General features: G+C 43.2%; 1 protein-coding gene across 1 annotated transcript in view; it reads left to right on the forward strand.

Moving 5' to 3' along the window:
- Positions 1 to 16511, forward strand: part of WWP2 (WW domain containing E3 ubiquitin protein ligase 2) — a 148304-nt gene that overhangs the window by 68920 nt on the left and 62873 nt on the right. The window lies entirely within an intron of this gene.

Consider the following 16511-nt stretch of genomic DNA (forward strand, 5'->3'; position numbering starts at 1 on the left):
TGTAATCTCGGCGGCATAGAAAGGCGCAAGGTCTCTGGTGAGCTCTAAATAGCTCATCAGCTGTGTCTGCAGACAGCCTAGCCCAGAAAGGAAAGAAAAATAAACTTAACGGGGCCTGAGACTGCTGGGAACACTGCTGGGAGTCCTGGGAGTGCCAGCGGGGACTGGGAAGCAAAGCTAATGGGGTAAGGAGGGGTGGATAGGAACTGAGCCTTCAGGCACTCTCTGTCATTGTTGGCCACTGTCACCTGACCTTCCACTGAGATGACTAAAGGCTACTTGATTCGGAACTGTAGTCATGTGGTGATGTCACCCTGTCAGCATGACATTGAACCCAGCATCTTTACAGTTCAGGCCTCCCACACAAGAGCTGTTACTTAAAATCTAGCTGTAGCCTCACTACGATTGCTGGGGACGAGAAAGGAGTAAGAAAAGGAATACGTGTACTTCATTTACTCTTGCATTGATAACTAAGATCCGGTCCCTGCACACAAGGAGCTCTCAGGGCTCTCTTCTGAGCAGGTGGTGTATAAGGAATAGGATTGAGACTGTGGACAGGAGCCCCACTGCGTTCTCAAAGGCAGACATCGAAAAGTTATCCTGGAGATTAATTACACATTCATTTATACATTAACTTATTAATTCTGCGCTAATTAAAATTATGCATTATGCATTATTGTACATTTTTTTTGTTTGCTTTTGGCCATGCTGCGAGGCTTGTGGGATCTTAGTTCCCCGACCAGGCCCCCAGCAGTGGAAGCACAGAGTCCTAACCACTGGACCGCCAGGGAATTCTCTATTGTACGTTTATTTATTCAGATCCATTTATTTCATTGGTCTTTACTGGGCATTTCTTCTGTATGAGCCCAGAGAGGTGTGGTATGTGCCAGAAAGTAAGGCAAGTATCTGAAGTATCTGCAATTGGAGGCAATATTCGTTCCACAGACATGAGTGCCAGGCTGTGAGCTAGGTTGCGGTGATAAAAAGATGAAAAGCCACGGCCCCTGACATCGAGGACTGGCATCCAGTAGGAGACAGAGACACAGGTGAGAATTCCATTTTAGTGCAATGGACCCCATAGTGATGGTGAGTGAAGACAGTGGAAAGTTTACCTAAATCTACCTGGCGGGGTTTAGGGGAAAACCTCACACATTTGAGCTGTACTTGTAAGGAGTTCGCAGACCAGTGAAGTGGGGGTAAGGGAAGTCACTCAGGCTGAGGGAGCAGCGTGGGAAAATGCAATGGAGAAAAAGAGAACTTGGCATATTCGAGGACATATTAGTCATTTGGTAATGTTGACACATAGATATTCAGGACGATAGCTGAAGCAAACCATGGTTTGCAGGTCACATCCAGGCTGCCACCTGTTTGTTTGTTTGTTTAGAGCAGTGTTAGGTTCATAGCAAAACTGAGTATGAGGTACAGAGATTTCCCATATACCCCCTGCCCCACTTACACACAGCCTCCCCTGCTATCAGCATCCCACACTAGAGTGGTGCATTTTGTTACAATCGTTGAACCTACATTGACACATCATTATCCCAAACGATGATGAGGGACTTTATCCCCCAACGTCCATAGTTTATATTAGGGTTCACTCTTGGTGTTGTACACTTTGTGAGTTTTGACCAATGTATAGTGACATGCATGCACCATTATAGTATTATGCAGAATACTTTCGGGGCTCTAAAAATCTCCTGTGTTTTGCCTATTCATACCTCCCTCCCTATTAATTCCTGGCAACTGCTGATCCTTTTACTGTCTACATAGTTTTACCTTTTTCTAGAATGTCATATAATTGGAATCATAAAGTTTGTAGCTCAAACTTGTCTCCTTTCACTTAGTAATATGCATTTGAGGTTCCTCCATGTCTTTTCATGGCTTGATAGCTCATTTGTTTTTTAGCACTGAATAAAATTCCGTTATCTGGATGTACCATGGTTTATTCATTCACCTACAGGAAATCTTGGTTGCTTCTGAGTTTTGACAATTATGAATAAAGCTGCTATAAACATCCCTGTGCAGGTTTGTCTGTGGATGTGTTTTCAACTCCTTTGGGTAATACCAAGGAGAGCAATTGCTAGGTTGTATGGTAAGAGTGCGAGAGTATATTTAGTTTTGTAAGAAATTGCCAAGCTGTCTTCCAAAATGGCTGTACCATTGTACATCCCTACCAGCAATGAATGAGAATTCCTCACCAGCATTTGGTGTTGTCAGTGTTCCAGATTTTGGCCATTCTGATAGGCACGTAGTGGTATCTCATTTGCATTTACCTGATGATGTACGCGGTAGAGCAGGTTTTCATATAATTATTTGCCATCTGTATATCTTCTTTGGTGAGGTGTCTGTTCAGGTCTTTTGCCCATTTTTTAAATCAGGTTTTTCCTTTCTTTATTGTTGAGTTTTAAGAGTTCTGATAACAGTCCTTTATCAGATATGTCTTTTGCAAATATTTTCTTCCAGTCTGTGTCTTGTCTTCTTATTCTGTTGACCACCTCTTTTTGTAAATAAAATTTTATTTGAATACAGCTATACTCATTCATTTACATATTATCTATGGCTACTTTCACGCTACAATGGCAGAGTTAAATAGGTGTGACAGAGACCATATGGTCTGCAAAGCCTAAGATATTCACTGTCTGGCCCTTTACAGAATGCTGATCCCAGCTGTGGGAGATGGTAAGAAGGTGAGACCAGTTCACAAAGGGTTATGCTTTGCTGAGGACTTCAGATTTTATTCTTTGGAGATAGGGAACCACTGAGTTCTGAGCAAGGGCATGTTGTGTTATTTCTGTGGTAAATTATTCAGGTAAGTATCTGCTGGATGAATTTGAAGTTGTATCAGTTAGGGTTCATTGCAGGAAACAGAAACCACTCTAGGTATTTTGAGCAGAAAGGGATTTAATATGGGGAATTAGGTCTTTATAAAAGTCACTGGGTGGGCTGGAGGAGAAATGAGCCCCTCCCCATCCTTGGTTTCAGGGTCATAGTCCTGTGGTGGCAATCCAGACAGATGTCAGGAAACTTCTGCCCCTCCAACCATTGCATGTGCATGAAGTGGTGTCCAGGCAGTGAAGCAGGGAGACTGCTGGAACTACTGACAGCCATCACCGCCACCAGAAGAGTGGTCTCTTCCTTTCTTCTGCTTTCCAAATCTCCTGCAAGAGCTTCTCATTGGTGCAACCTAAATCACTTCCAGAACCTAGGGACATGGTAGTCTGAGAGTTTTCTAGCTCATGCAGTGAGGGGACAGGACAAGGGACACATGTGGAATAGAAGAAGGTAGGAATGTCTGACACAGTGGTGGTTGAGGCTAGACTCAGGGACCAATAAGAGGACTGCTGTGGGAACTGGTGAGATAGGAGTGGATGACTAGCTGTGGGTGGTGGCAGATTAGGGAGGAAATAGGAGAAAGACCTAGGAGGTGTAATCATTGAGCAGGACTGGGTGACTCACTAGTGAGACAGGGTGGAGGATGAGGAGGCATATAGGGGACTCCCAGCCTCTTGGATTGAGATGCCATTCATGGAAATAAGAAATGCAGGAGGGGAGCAGCTTATGAAGCTGTCACTTTAAGGTGGCATCCCCCATGATGGTTGTGATTGGTGCTTAGCAGGCTCTGTGGAACTGGGACGGAGTCATTCCTCTAAAAGTGTATCCATAGGAGGAGGAATGCAGAGCAAAACAAACTTAGGAGATACAGAGCAAATCAAAGTGTATTCCTGAGGGTGAACAACGGGGCCAATATAAGTGTCTCCACGATTTAGGGGACGGGGTGAAATTTCTATTGTACTTTAACTAGATCTGTGTCTGGATTTTAGCACTTCTCAGTCCCAGAAAATTGTGATTGAAAGGGAAAGAGTTTAGAGAGAAACCAATAAAAAGAGTATGGGTCTCAGAGAAAGGATTTTTTAGTCATGGGAGCTTGGGCAGTTTGGGTATGGGATGATCAAAGATTGGAATAGAACTGACTGCAAATGCTTTGGACAGATGTGGATGATGGGGGAAAGGGTTGCTGAAGCCGTGGTGTTTGTGGTTGTGGTTTGGTGAGGTGGTTAGACTTTTCCTTTAGGATTCTGTTGGCACTGGATGTCTCCTTTTGAAAGTGCCAAGGTCTGTGGAAGTGGAGATTTGGGGTTTGGTTTAGTGACTGTCTTTATGATGGCATGCTCCATAACCTAAATAGAACGACTCCTTTCAAACACTGGAACAATTCTATATTTAGGTTTTTCATTTTGCGTTAGGTAAAAATAGTCACAGAACTGAAGCACATAATTTATATTGCTTTACGCTCTACATGCCACAGGGGTTCCTGAAGTTGTTATGTACCCATAACTTACTGAAAATATAATGAAGATATTAGTCTTAATATTCTTTGGGTCGCCCATCCTTATCTCTATTTGTGTATTAGTTTGCTTCATTCTGGCATCCGCCTCTATCATTCTGCCAAAATTACAGCCACAAAAGCCCAGCTGACTTGTCTGCAGGTTTCACCTGTGGACTCGTCCTTTCTGGAAAAGTTACCTGCCTTGGCATCTATAGTAGTGTGGAATCCCAGAGTGTTCCTCATTTTTCTGGTTTTATTGATGTTCATTATTTAAAAAACAAATTTGATCCACGTGAAAAAAATATATAAATGTATTACACAATAGCAGGATGCGCAATTATATAATGCAGTCAAGAGAGGTATCATTAAGAAGGTGACCTATAAGCAAAGATATGAAGAAGGTGAGAGATTTATCCATGAGGCTATCTCAGGGAAGAATGTTGGGCAGAGCAATGGCTCTTGCAAAGGAACCGAGCTGGGAGCGTGCCTTTGGAGTTGAAGGAGGCCAGTCTGGCTGGAGTGGAGGGAGTGAAGGGAAAATAGGTGACAGCAGTAACAGGTAGGGCCAGATTATATCCATGAATTTCTTTCCTTTTTTTAAAAATAAATTTATTTATTTATTTTTGGCTGCGTTGGGTCTTCGTTGCTGCGCATGGGCTTTCTCTAGTTGCGGTGAGCAGGGGCCACTCTTCGTTGCGGTGAGCGGGCTTCTCATTGCGGTGGCTTCTCTCTTGTTGGGCTCTAGGCAAACGGGCTTCAGTAGTTGTGGCGCACGAGTTTAGTTGCTCTGCGGCATGTGGGGTCTTCCCAGAACAGGGCTCAAACCTGTGTCCTCTGCATTGGCAGGCTGGTTCTTAACCACTGTGCCGCCAGGGAATTCCCATGAATTTCTGCGTTACGTATTTCAAGGTTATTTTGTCCACAATACAAATTTGAAGTACGTCTTGTGGGCGAATTGAACCTTTTATCCTTATCTCACGATCTTCTCTTTTTCTAGAGCTTTTTCTCTTAAAATTTATTTGTTCTGAGCAATAAAAAGGAACAGGCTACAACAACATGGATGATTCTCAAAAGCATTATGCTAAGTGCAAGAAGCCAGACACAAAAAGCTACGTTCTATGTGACTCCATTTACATAACATACTGGAAAAAGCACAATTATTAGGACAGAAATCAGTCAGCAGGTGTTGGGAATTGAGGGGAGGGATTGACTGCCAAGGGCACCAAGAAGTTTTGGGGGGCGATGGAAATGTTTTATGTCTTGACTGTGGTGGTGGTAACACGATTGTATGCGTTTGTTAAAACTCACTGAACTGCACCCTTAAAAAGGGTGAATTTGACTATATGTATTAATAAATACGCCTGAATTTTAAAAATCATTTAAAAAATCTGTTTGGTTTGACATTAACATAGCTTCCCCAGCTTACTTTTGTTTTGTATTTTCTCAGCATATTTTTCCCCACACATTTAGTTTCAGCCTTTTGGATGCTTATATATTAGATGGTGTTGCTTGCAACAGCATTTAATGGGATTTTTAACAAATAGTATGAGGTGGGTGGGAGGTTGGGAAAAATAGGTGAAGAGGATTAAGAGGTGCAGACTTCCAGTTATAAAATAAATAAATCATGGTGACGTATGTACGATGTAGGGAATATAGTCAATAATATTGTAATCACTTTGTATGGTAACAGATGGTAACTAGATATTTTGGTGATCAATTCGGAATGTATGTAAATGTTGAACCACTATGTCGTATACCTGAAACTAATGTAATTTGTGTGACAACTATATTTCAATTAAAAAAACAAGGTTGAAAAAAAACCCAAACCAATATGATACCTTTTATCTTTAAGCTCTCACGGTTAGTCCATTTATGTTTCTTGTGATTCTCGATATCTTTGGAGTTTTCTCCAAAGATGCTGTCTTTTTATCTTCTTGCCTTTTAATTGCTATCTGTCCTGCCTTCGTTGTTTCCCTTTGCTAAGCTAACTTTGCACTTTAAGCCTGTGTTTGGCCTGCTTTTTCTTTGTCTTGATGAGTTGAAGGTATCTTTGGCTCACTGATTATTTGATAATGGAGTGTGAAATTCTGCACCTAACGGTGTAAAGAGAACAAGAATTTCTACCCAGGCTCTCTGTCTGAAGATTTTCTGTTTTGACTTGGACTTTACTTGGACTTTTATGGCACATCTATGTGTTGGGTCTACTTTGTGTGCTTATAAATGGCCTTTGAAGGTACAACTTTAAAATGAGAAAACAACAACACTTTTAAATATGAGATTAGCGAAAGTCTAGAATAGGAGATGGTATGAATAATTGTTATTTTGTGAAGGAGAAGGGGAGATGAGGACATGGTTCTTTTTCTTTAAAATTTTACCTTAAAAATTTTACCTTAAAAAAGGTAAGCAAAAAGCTTTACTTTAAATCACATCATACAATTTTGCTTTACACTTAGAAAAGAATGGTGAACTGGGGACTCCTGAGGAGTTAGTTTTTCCTCTTCCATCTACAGCACTCCTTTTTTTGGAGGTGGGGAGGGGTACAGGGGGAGTGGTGCTGAGTTCTCAGCCAAACTCATCTGGACCTTATGCATCTTTGTGTCCCTACCAGGGCCTAGAATAGTGCTTTGCTGCACGTAGCAGCAGCTCAGTAAATCCTTGTTGAGTTGAAAGAGTCTTGTGTTCCTGCTTCTCACTTGCCAGGACTTCGGGGTGGGTCTTCCTACTGGTTTACATTCCTTGGCACCCTGACTCCCTGAGAAGTGACGGTTTCAGGGGCACAGGTTACAGGGGAGACTTTTTATCAGGATGGCCTTGTGATTTCCAAGGCTTAGCCGGACCACCAAGAATGTGGTGGGTTCCCACTGCCTGCTCCGTCTTTCCTGTTCCTCCTGTTTTTTTCTTCATGATTGATACTTGCACTTTGAACCCTTTTCATGGACTGTTCTTCTCAAATCCTCGCAACTTTTAAGGTTAACATTGGAATCAGGGATAAGTTGACACATAAATACGTCTTGCTTGGAAAAAGAATGTGTGAAGTCCATGTGCCTGAACTCTACCAGGAAAGAGAGGTACTTACTCACCCTCTGAGAACAGTAATGTCCCACATATATATAGCTGTTCAAATCCCCAAGTGATGGTTGAATGTGAGGAATGCGTGTCTCATAAAGGACATTTGGATCATGGAAATGCGTCCCTAGGAGATGAGCACTGATGCCATAGGGCATCTCCATCTCTGTATAAGGCCGCCTAACAGAGTGAGGTGGGGTGCTCAGCAAGAATTACCTAGTCGTATATTTGAAAATTAGTATCTTCCTCTGTGGAAACTGACATTTATTTGTACTGAGAGGATCTGTTAGTTTTCAGCTGCCGTGTAACAAATCACCACAAATTTAGGGCTTAAAACAGCATCATTTGTGAGCTCACAGTTCTGTAGGTCAGAAGACCAGGACACCATAGCTGGCTGACTGGTCTCCTTAGGGTCTCGCAAGGCCAAAATCAAGGTGTCAGCAGGGCTGACAAGGAAGAATTTGCTTCAAAGCTGATTCAAGTCATTGACTGAGTCATTGTAGGACTGAGTTCCCATTTCCTTGCTGGCTCTCAGTTGGGTCCTTACACAGCTCCTTATTAAGGCCATCCACATTTCTTCTCATATGTACCCCCCACCCCCACTCATCATCAAGCTGGCAAGGGTGTGTCAGATTTCCCTCGTGCTTTGAATCTCTCTGATTTTCTCTTCTGCCCTCCACTTTTGACAACTGCTGGAGAAAGTGTTCTGCTTTTAGGAGATTATGTCATTAGATTGGACCCATCTGGATGATGTCCCTTTCTTTCTTTTTTTTAAATACATTTAATTTATTTTTTTATTTGGCCACACCGCATGGCAATCCCGACCAGAGATTGAACCTGGGCCCCAGCAGTGAAAGTGCCGAGTCCTAACCACTGGACTACCAGGGAATTCCCTCATGTCCCTTTCTTAAGGTCAGCTGTGCCATATAATATCATATATTATTATGGTAATATCATGTGCCATATAATAATATAATCAAGGGTGTGATATATCATCATATTCCCTAGTTTTAGGCATTAAGGTGGGGTGTCTTTGGGAGGAGGGGCATTTTAGAAATTCTGCCGACCACAGAAGGTATCTTTCTTAAATGCCATATTTAATCACTTGCCTAGTCTTCACCTGTTGGAGAGCACTTGAAAATTATAGCTAGAACAAAAAAACCCATGGTAAATAAAATTTGGTTGGATTTGAAGATTGTCTTGCAATTTTAGTATACGTGTTGGCAGGAAATGAGTCTAATGAAATGATTTTTATTTGTAGACCCTGATGCTAGAGAATGTTTTTACATGATGTTGAGGGCTAACCTTTCTGGAAGACACTAGCTCTGACACTTCTCAATACCTGGTAGATTGTGGATTCCATCTCTCAGCACGGATTCCATTCTTTAAAAAGGTGGAGGGAGATGGGGAGGAGAGGACTGGTTGCTACGAACATGGGAAGTATTAGAGATTACAGGCCCAAGAGTGCTTTTGTGCTTGAGAGCTTGCTTCTTTTATTCATTCAGCAAATGTTTTTATATGCCTACTCTGGGGCCAAGCACATTCTAGGTGCTGGTTATACAAAGGTACACTAAACAGACAAGGTCCCACCCTCATGGGACTTGTTGAAGTCAGACATTAAACAGATAAACATATAATCACAAATGGAAGTGCCATAAAGGAAAAGTTTAGAATGCTGTGTGAAAAGAATTCAAGGGAATTTAGTGCAGCTTGAGAGGTGAGGGACATTTAGACTAAGATTTGGATGAGAAGCCAACCGGGTGAAGAGTCCAGAGAAGAGGATGCCAGGCGAGTAGATCAGCAAAGGCTCTGAATTTTCCTTGGGAGGAGTTTAGAGGGAGGTTTGGAGGAATGTCCGTTGAACATATTCTTTTAGGAGCTTACCTCCCTCCTGCTGAATCCCTGCCTTTGCGACTTGTTGTCAGAACACTTAGAAATAACGCCCCGTGTACTGTCATCCCTGGTACCACAGGGTCCCCTGTGGTCCTTTCAGGTCTGGGGCTGTAGCACAGGGACACTCTGGGCTGGGCCAGGTTCAAACAAGATGTGATGCCGGGAGGAAGAAGGTGGAGATACTTTTCTGGCCCACCTGTAGCAGAAGCTGGAGCTCCGTATTCAGGGTCAGCCCTGCGCAGCTTCCTCCTGCGCGTCAATGGAGGCTGATGGTCCACCACGCTCGTCTCCTGAGCCGCTAGAGCGTCCCATGCGCTTGTACCATCTCAGGACACGGGACAAACAAGTCAGGGGCTGCCCTCTGTGTTCAAGGAACCTCAGCTCATCCCCTCCTGCCCCGAGCAGGGGTGGGGTGGAACGAGACAGTGACCACTTCCCCTGGACTTCATCTCTCCTTCAAGTTTGGGAGGGCGTTTGAGCGTTCTTTTTAGTGAAGCCCAACATGCAACCTGGAATGAGATGAGGTGAGTCAAAATTTATTGTATTTTCTCTCTTAAAATGAATTTTTTTAGTCTCAGAAAGCTGCCACCATTGAGAAGTTTGCTCTATATTCCAGGTTGGGCAAAAGTAAATCACTTGTCTTTCTGTCACGTAGAATGGACTTGCAGCAGTTTTATTTTTACCTTTCCTGTCATTTCTGAGGCTGGCAGCTAGAGGTAGGATGTGGAATGGAGCCATAAATTACCCTTGGAATGACTCGAATGGCCCCATTTTTAACTCTAATTGCGCCTTTCCCTTTTCACCTCTCCTTTTTATCCCCTCCCCCTCCCCCCCCCCCCCCCCCCCCGTCCACATTTGAATGAGAAGGAAGAATTGAGGCGGCTGTAGGTGGGAGCAAGTTTGCTTAGTGACGCCTCTCTGAATGGTGGAAACCGTTTCTTTTCCCATCACCGCTTCCCATTTTTTTCCCTCCATGCTTCTATTTTAAGTGGCTGGTGGTTTTTTTTGTTTGTTTTTTTCTTTTTTCTTTTTCTGGTTCTTTTACTGGAAACCAGCCCAGCCTCACTCAGTTTTGTTTCCATGCTGCTATTAAAAGACAATGCCCAGTTAAGAGGACTTGGAGGAGGGGCCGCCCTTTTGGTTCTAGTCATCCAGGCAAAAATTGATTCCCTGGATTGGAGTGTGAGAAGAGTTTTAAGATTATTAGGCAATTTTTAACTTCTGTATCTGTTTTTTGGTTTGTTTTTTTTTTAATTTAAATGGAGGAAAACCCCACTATCAGTAGTTCTACCCTGAAACTTCTCTTTTGCTGAGCTAATGGGCCTGAATTCTGAGGTCAAAGAACCTCCCTTTAGTATCCTGGGCCTCTTTTACCAAGATAGAAAAATATGCTTGGCACCCGGTATCCGGTCAGCCACGAATTCTTGACCTTTGGGAGAGATGCGTCCCCAGGCTTTGAAGAATCCCTATATTTATTAATACAGAGTGTTTGTAGAGTACTGAGTATTGCCTGAATCACATTCCCATCAAGGTTCTTGTTTTCTGGGTGTTTTATTTTTGGGAGGGGGCTATCCTCATACCATAAGTTACATGCCTTTTAAAAAATATATTTATTTATTTATTTATGGCTACGTCGGGTCTTAGCTGCAGCACGCGGGATCTTTCATTGCGGCACACGGGCTCTTCATTGCCTCATGTGGGTTTCTCTCTAGTTGTGGTGCGTGGGCTCCAGAGCGTGCGGGCTCAGTAGTTGTGGCGCATGGGCTCTCTAGTTGTGGTGCACAGGCTTAGTTGCCCCACGGCATGTGGGATCTTAGTTCCCCGACCAGGGATCGAACCCTTGTCCCCTGCATTGGAAGGTGGATTCTTAACCACTGGACCACCAGGGAAGTCCCAAGTTACCTGCCTTTTAAAACTTTAATTTTTTCTCACGTGGTGAGTTGTTTTTGCAGTGACTGAAACACACAAATTGCTTTTTAAAATTATGAAGATAGGTTTATGGAGGTGTACAATAAAATGCCCCCTATGCAATGTACAGTTTGATAAAAGTATAGTGTCTGGTAACCACTACCATAATCAAGTTATTGAAGGTTTCATCTCTCCCAGAACTTCCCTCATGCCCCTTTATAGTCAGCCCCTACTTCTTTCTCCAGCTACTGGCAGATACTAATTGCTTCCTTTCCCTACAGTTTTACCTCTTCCTAAATGTCATAAAAATGGATGGATATACTCTGTAGCCTTTTGTGTCTGTCTTCTTCCACTTAGCATAATGCGTTTGTGATTCCTCTATGTTGTTGCATCATCAGTAGTTCAATCCCTTTATTTACTGAGTAGTATTTCACTGTGTGGATGTACCACAGTCTGTCTGTTCATTCACCAGTTTGGGTTGTTTATGGTTTTGGAAATTATGAATAAAGTCACTATAATTTGCCTACAGGTTTCGTGTAAACGTTTTCATTTCTCTTGCATAAATACCTAGGCATAGGATTGTTAGTTCGTATGCTAAGTGCATGTTTAACTTTATAAGAAACTGCCAAACTCTTTTCCAAAGTGATGGTGCCACGTTGTGTTCCCTCCAGCCGTGTTTGGGAGTCCCAGGTGCTTAGTGTTCCCACCAGTACTGTTACTGTCAGGGTTTTTTTTGTTTTGTTTTTGTTTGTGTGTGTGTGATTTTTTGGGTTTGTTTTGTTTTGTTTTTACTTTGTCCATTCTAACAGTTCTGTGATGGTACCTCATTGTCGCTTTAATTTGTGTTTCCTTAATGACTAATGATGTTGAGCATCTTTCATGTGCTTATTTGCTGTTTGTAGATCTTCTCTTTTAAAATCTTTTGATTATTTTTATTGGTTTATTCTTTTTATTATTGAGTTTTGAGAGGTTTTTTTTCTAGAAATAAATCCTTTATCAGATAGGTATTTTGCAAATGATTTTTCCCAGTCTAGGGACTGTCTTTTCATTTTCTTGATAGTGTCTTTGGAAGAGCAGGAGTTTTAAATTTTGATGAAGCCACCAACTACTTTTTAAATCCATTTCCTCATAAAGGATATGATAGATTTATCAATCCCAAATTCTGAGCGACCACCAAATTTAGAATTTCATTTTTTAATTTAGCAAAAGTTTTTGTTTTCATGTCTTGTGAGCCATCACTTTTTTTGACTCTTCATTTTGTTTTCATTTGCATTACTGATGCTAGGGCTGGCTTTTTTTTTTAAACAAAGTTTTGTTTTGTTTAATTACTCCACATAAACTATTACATATGTGATGATCAACAAAGCTGCACTGGGTGACAATGCCAAGTTATCAGGCAGGCTCACTCACTAGACAAGTGGCTCTCCCACACACTGGCATTGTAGGGTGTGATGCAAATTTGTTTCTGAGCAGAAGTACAAATCACTGCGTTTCCACTAAGATGTAAGCTCCTTGAGGTCAGCGACTCTTTCTGTTTTGTTGCTAGCCCTAGAACAGGGCCTAGTGCTCAGAAAATAATGGTTGAATGCAATTCTCTGGCCTTCATGCAGGGCAATGCAGGGTGTCCCACAACATTGGAGGCTGTGGCTCTCAGGGTCAGCTGAGGACTGAGGCCAATGCTATGAATGTCAAAGCTTGAATGGCAAGGGACAGCCAAGAGCCCTCTCCTGGGGACCTCACCTGCATCAGTTCTCTTTCTGCAGAGTGGAGAGAGAATCCCAGGGCCCTGACCTTGACTGGCATTCCTTAGGGGGGTCTTAGTTTCTGATCTGAGGGAGGAACTTAGGTAACTTCACACCAGCATTTTGAGAGGCACGTGGTGTAGTGAGAGCTGAATCTCTGTAACTAGGTGACTTAAAACCATTTGTGGAATTTTGCCATTCCGCCTTCTTCTGACTGCCCCAGGGGCTGCATAGCTCCTCCCTCCCACCCCCAAGATGGTGGAGGGATCAGGCCAAGGTTGAAGTCACTGGCAGAGCCGAAGCCAGGCTGCCTGTGGTGGGGCCCAGCTCATCTCCACCCCATCGCCCCGCTTGTGTCCTGGTACTATTTTGGCTTATGGTGTGTGGTTTCAGCTTTTGGGCCAGCTTTTAATCACAACACAGTCCCATCTTTTAAGGGTTGAGTGACCTCCCAGAGAGGAAACTGCTGAAGAGAAGATTGTCCTCAAACATTGAGGCCTTCTCTTCCTTCTAAGAGTCTTACTTTAAAGGTAATTCAAGAGGGGAAAAGTGGAAGCTCCAGATTTAGGGCAAGAGAAGAATCTGGGGGAAGGGTGTGTGTGTGTGTGTGTGTGTGTGTGTGTGTGTGTGTGTGTGTGTGTGTGTGTGTGTGTGTGTGTGTGTGTGTGTGTGTGTGTGTGTGTGTGTGTGTGTGTGTGTGTGTGTGTGTGTGTGTGTGTGTGTGTATGGGGTGGGTGGGTAGCTGGGTGGCCGTGGGCCACGGGCAGGGAGGTGGCAATTCACACAAAGTGGTCCCAGCTGCCCCTGGTTTACAGGCTAATCCCGGCTCTGCACCAGCCTCTCATTCAGGGTGTGCTGCTGTCATTAGTGGTTGAACATTTCTGAAAGTATTCTCTGTCAACTCTGACCGCACGCCCCTTTGGGGAAGGGAGGGAGGGGCTAGGAGAGTAATGGGACCCACCCTGTTGTCATGCCCAGCTGCTCTGCAGAGGGACAAGGAGCCCAGGACCTAGAAGGAATCACGGGCCTGTCAGAGCCCGTGTGTGTGACACGAGTGTCGCATTTTCTATGCTGCCCCCTGTGGCCTGCTGCGCCCAGAGGGGGTGAGCCCTCTGCTGTGGGCTGTGAGTACAAAATCACAGAGACTTTTCCTTTTGTCCTTTTTTTTTTTTTAATTAATTTATTTATTTTTGGCTGCACTGGGTCTTTGTTGCTGCGCGTGGGCTTTCTCTAGTTGCAGCGAGCGGGGGCTACTCTTCGCTGCGGTGCACGGGCTTCTCATTGCGGTGGCTTCTCTTGTTGCGGAGCACGGGCTCTAGGCACGCGGGCTTCAGTAGTTGTGTCGTGCGGGCTCAGTAGTTGTGGCTCGCGGGCTCTAGAGCACAGGCTCAGTAGCTGTGGTGCACGGGCTTAGTTGCTCCGCGGCATGTGGGATCTTCCCGGACCAAGGCTCGAACCCGTGTTCCCTGCCTTGGCAGGCGGATTCTTAACCACTGCTCCACCAGGGAAGCCCTTCTTTTGTCCTTTTAAGGGGATTCTTGTCTGAAATAAACCTTCTGTTCACCAATTTGGTCTCTCTCAAGCTCTCTGCCCTCAACACATATACGCACATTCACCAGTGGCGAAAGACCATCTTTCCCTTTGGAACCAGTCTGCACTCATTCTGCTTTCGAAGAAGACTTATGGTGAAGTGCTCAATATTAATATTCCTTCCCATGGAGTGGGGACTCTGAGATATTTTTCTTGACTGAGGTGTGACTGACAGCTTTGATTTATGAAATTAGCTCAGGGAAAAATAAGACGGAAAAAGAGAGTCCAAATTAAATCTTTATTTCCACAGCTCGTACTCTCTCTATCCGTTTTTAACTGCCACGCAGCCTTAGGTACAAAGGACTCCAGGGTTTGCTAGGTTTCTTTTTCTTCTTCTTCTTTTTTTTTCTTTTTTGCAGTTTTGGCCCCAAGAAAAAACTTTTTTTTTTCTTTTTAAATAATCGTGTTTCTTCCTTGCTCAAAAGTAGACATGCTTAATGAAGAAAATCAGAAAAACCTAGAAAAGCACAAAAGGAAACACTAAAGGCATCCATATTCCCCATGTCCAAAGATAATCACTGTTAACATTTTGGTTTATACTCATCTTGTTGGAGAAGGTAGTCAGTGGAGGCACTTCTTATTCCTCTAGGAATCTCTCAGTTTGTTGTGCTGTAAGTTTGTCCCAACATACTGGACCAGAATGTCTCACCAGCAGAGATGTTCTGGTGGGTATGGAGCCTTCCAGTGGGGGGAGCTTTCTGTCTTTCTTTTTTTTTTATTGTTGCTGTTTATGTTTTAAAAAATTTTTATCGGGGTACAGTTGATTTACAAAGTTGTATTAGTTTCAGGTGTACAGCAAAGTGAATCTGTTATACATATATGCAATCTTTTTTTTTTTCATATTTTTGATGTGGACCATTTTTAAAGTCTTTGTTGAATTTCTTACAATATTGTTTCTGTTTTATGTTTTGGTTTTTTGGTCCCAAGGCATGTGGGATCTTAGCTCCCCGAGCAGGGATCGAACCTGCACCCCCTGCATTGGAAGGTGAAGTCTTAACCACTGGACCACGAGGGAAGTCCCTATCCACTCTTTTTTAGATTCTTTTCCCATATAGGCCATAACAGAGTATTGAGTTGAGTTCCCTGTGCTATTATACAGCAGGTCCTTATTAGTTATCTATTTTATATATAGTAGTGTGTATGTGTCAATCCCAGTCTTCCAATTTATCCCTTCCCCTGCTTATCCCCTGGTAACCATAAGTTTATTTTTTACATTTGTGACTATTTCTGGGAGCTTTCTATTAGAGGTCTTCGTCTCGCCATTGACCAAGTGACCAATGAATAGCCTGGAAGAGATTCAGCTTAAGTCCAGGCTTCCCACCTCCAGCCTCCAACCAGAGAGCATGGGCTCTTGACCTTAGAGCACCTGGTTTCGAGTCTTTGCTCCATTGCTCACTTTCTCGGTGTCTGTTTTCACCTGTAAAATGAGCATAATAATAGTAAGCTACCTCTAGGGTTGCCATGTTAAATGAGATAATATATGCAAAGTGCACAGCACACCACAGGTACCTGGAACATAATATTCCAGCTCCATGGATATTAAATTCTTCCATAGTCATTGTTTTCACGTTTATTGTTGGTGGTATTGTCACTGCCCCGAGTCCCGTGGTTGTAAATTGTTCTCTGGATCTCTGTTTCTCTGCCTGGAGAGGGGTGGTCTTTTCTTCACTGGGTAGTACTTAAATCATCTCACTGTTGAAAAGTAGTATATAATGAGTAGGAAGTAGAATAATCTCCTGTGACAAAACTGAGAAAGGCAGGGAAGCTTAGACATTTCCATCGAGTGAATGCAATCAAGCTACGACAGGACCGTGAGAACATGTACTGCCTGTTGCCTTGTGTCCTGTGAAGATGTTAGATAGCCTCTGCTGCTGGATTCCACCATTCTCCTTGTGGTACAGGTCCCTCTCTGCATTTGTTCCTCATTTACTTGCATGGATGTTGAATCACCTTTTCTAGATAAAACATGTCAACATACACATTGG

Source organism: Balaenoptera physalus (assembly GCF_965194825.1).
Source record: "Balaenoptera physalus genome assembly, chromosome: 19".
Lineage (NCBI taxonomy): Eukaryota > Metazoa > Chordata > Mammalia > Artiodactyla > Balaenopteridae > Balaenoptera > Balaenoptera physalus.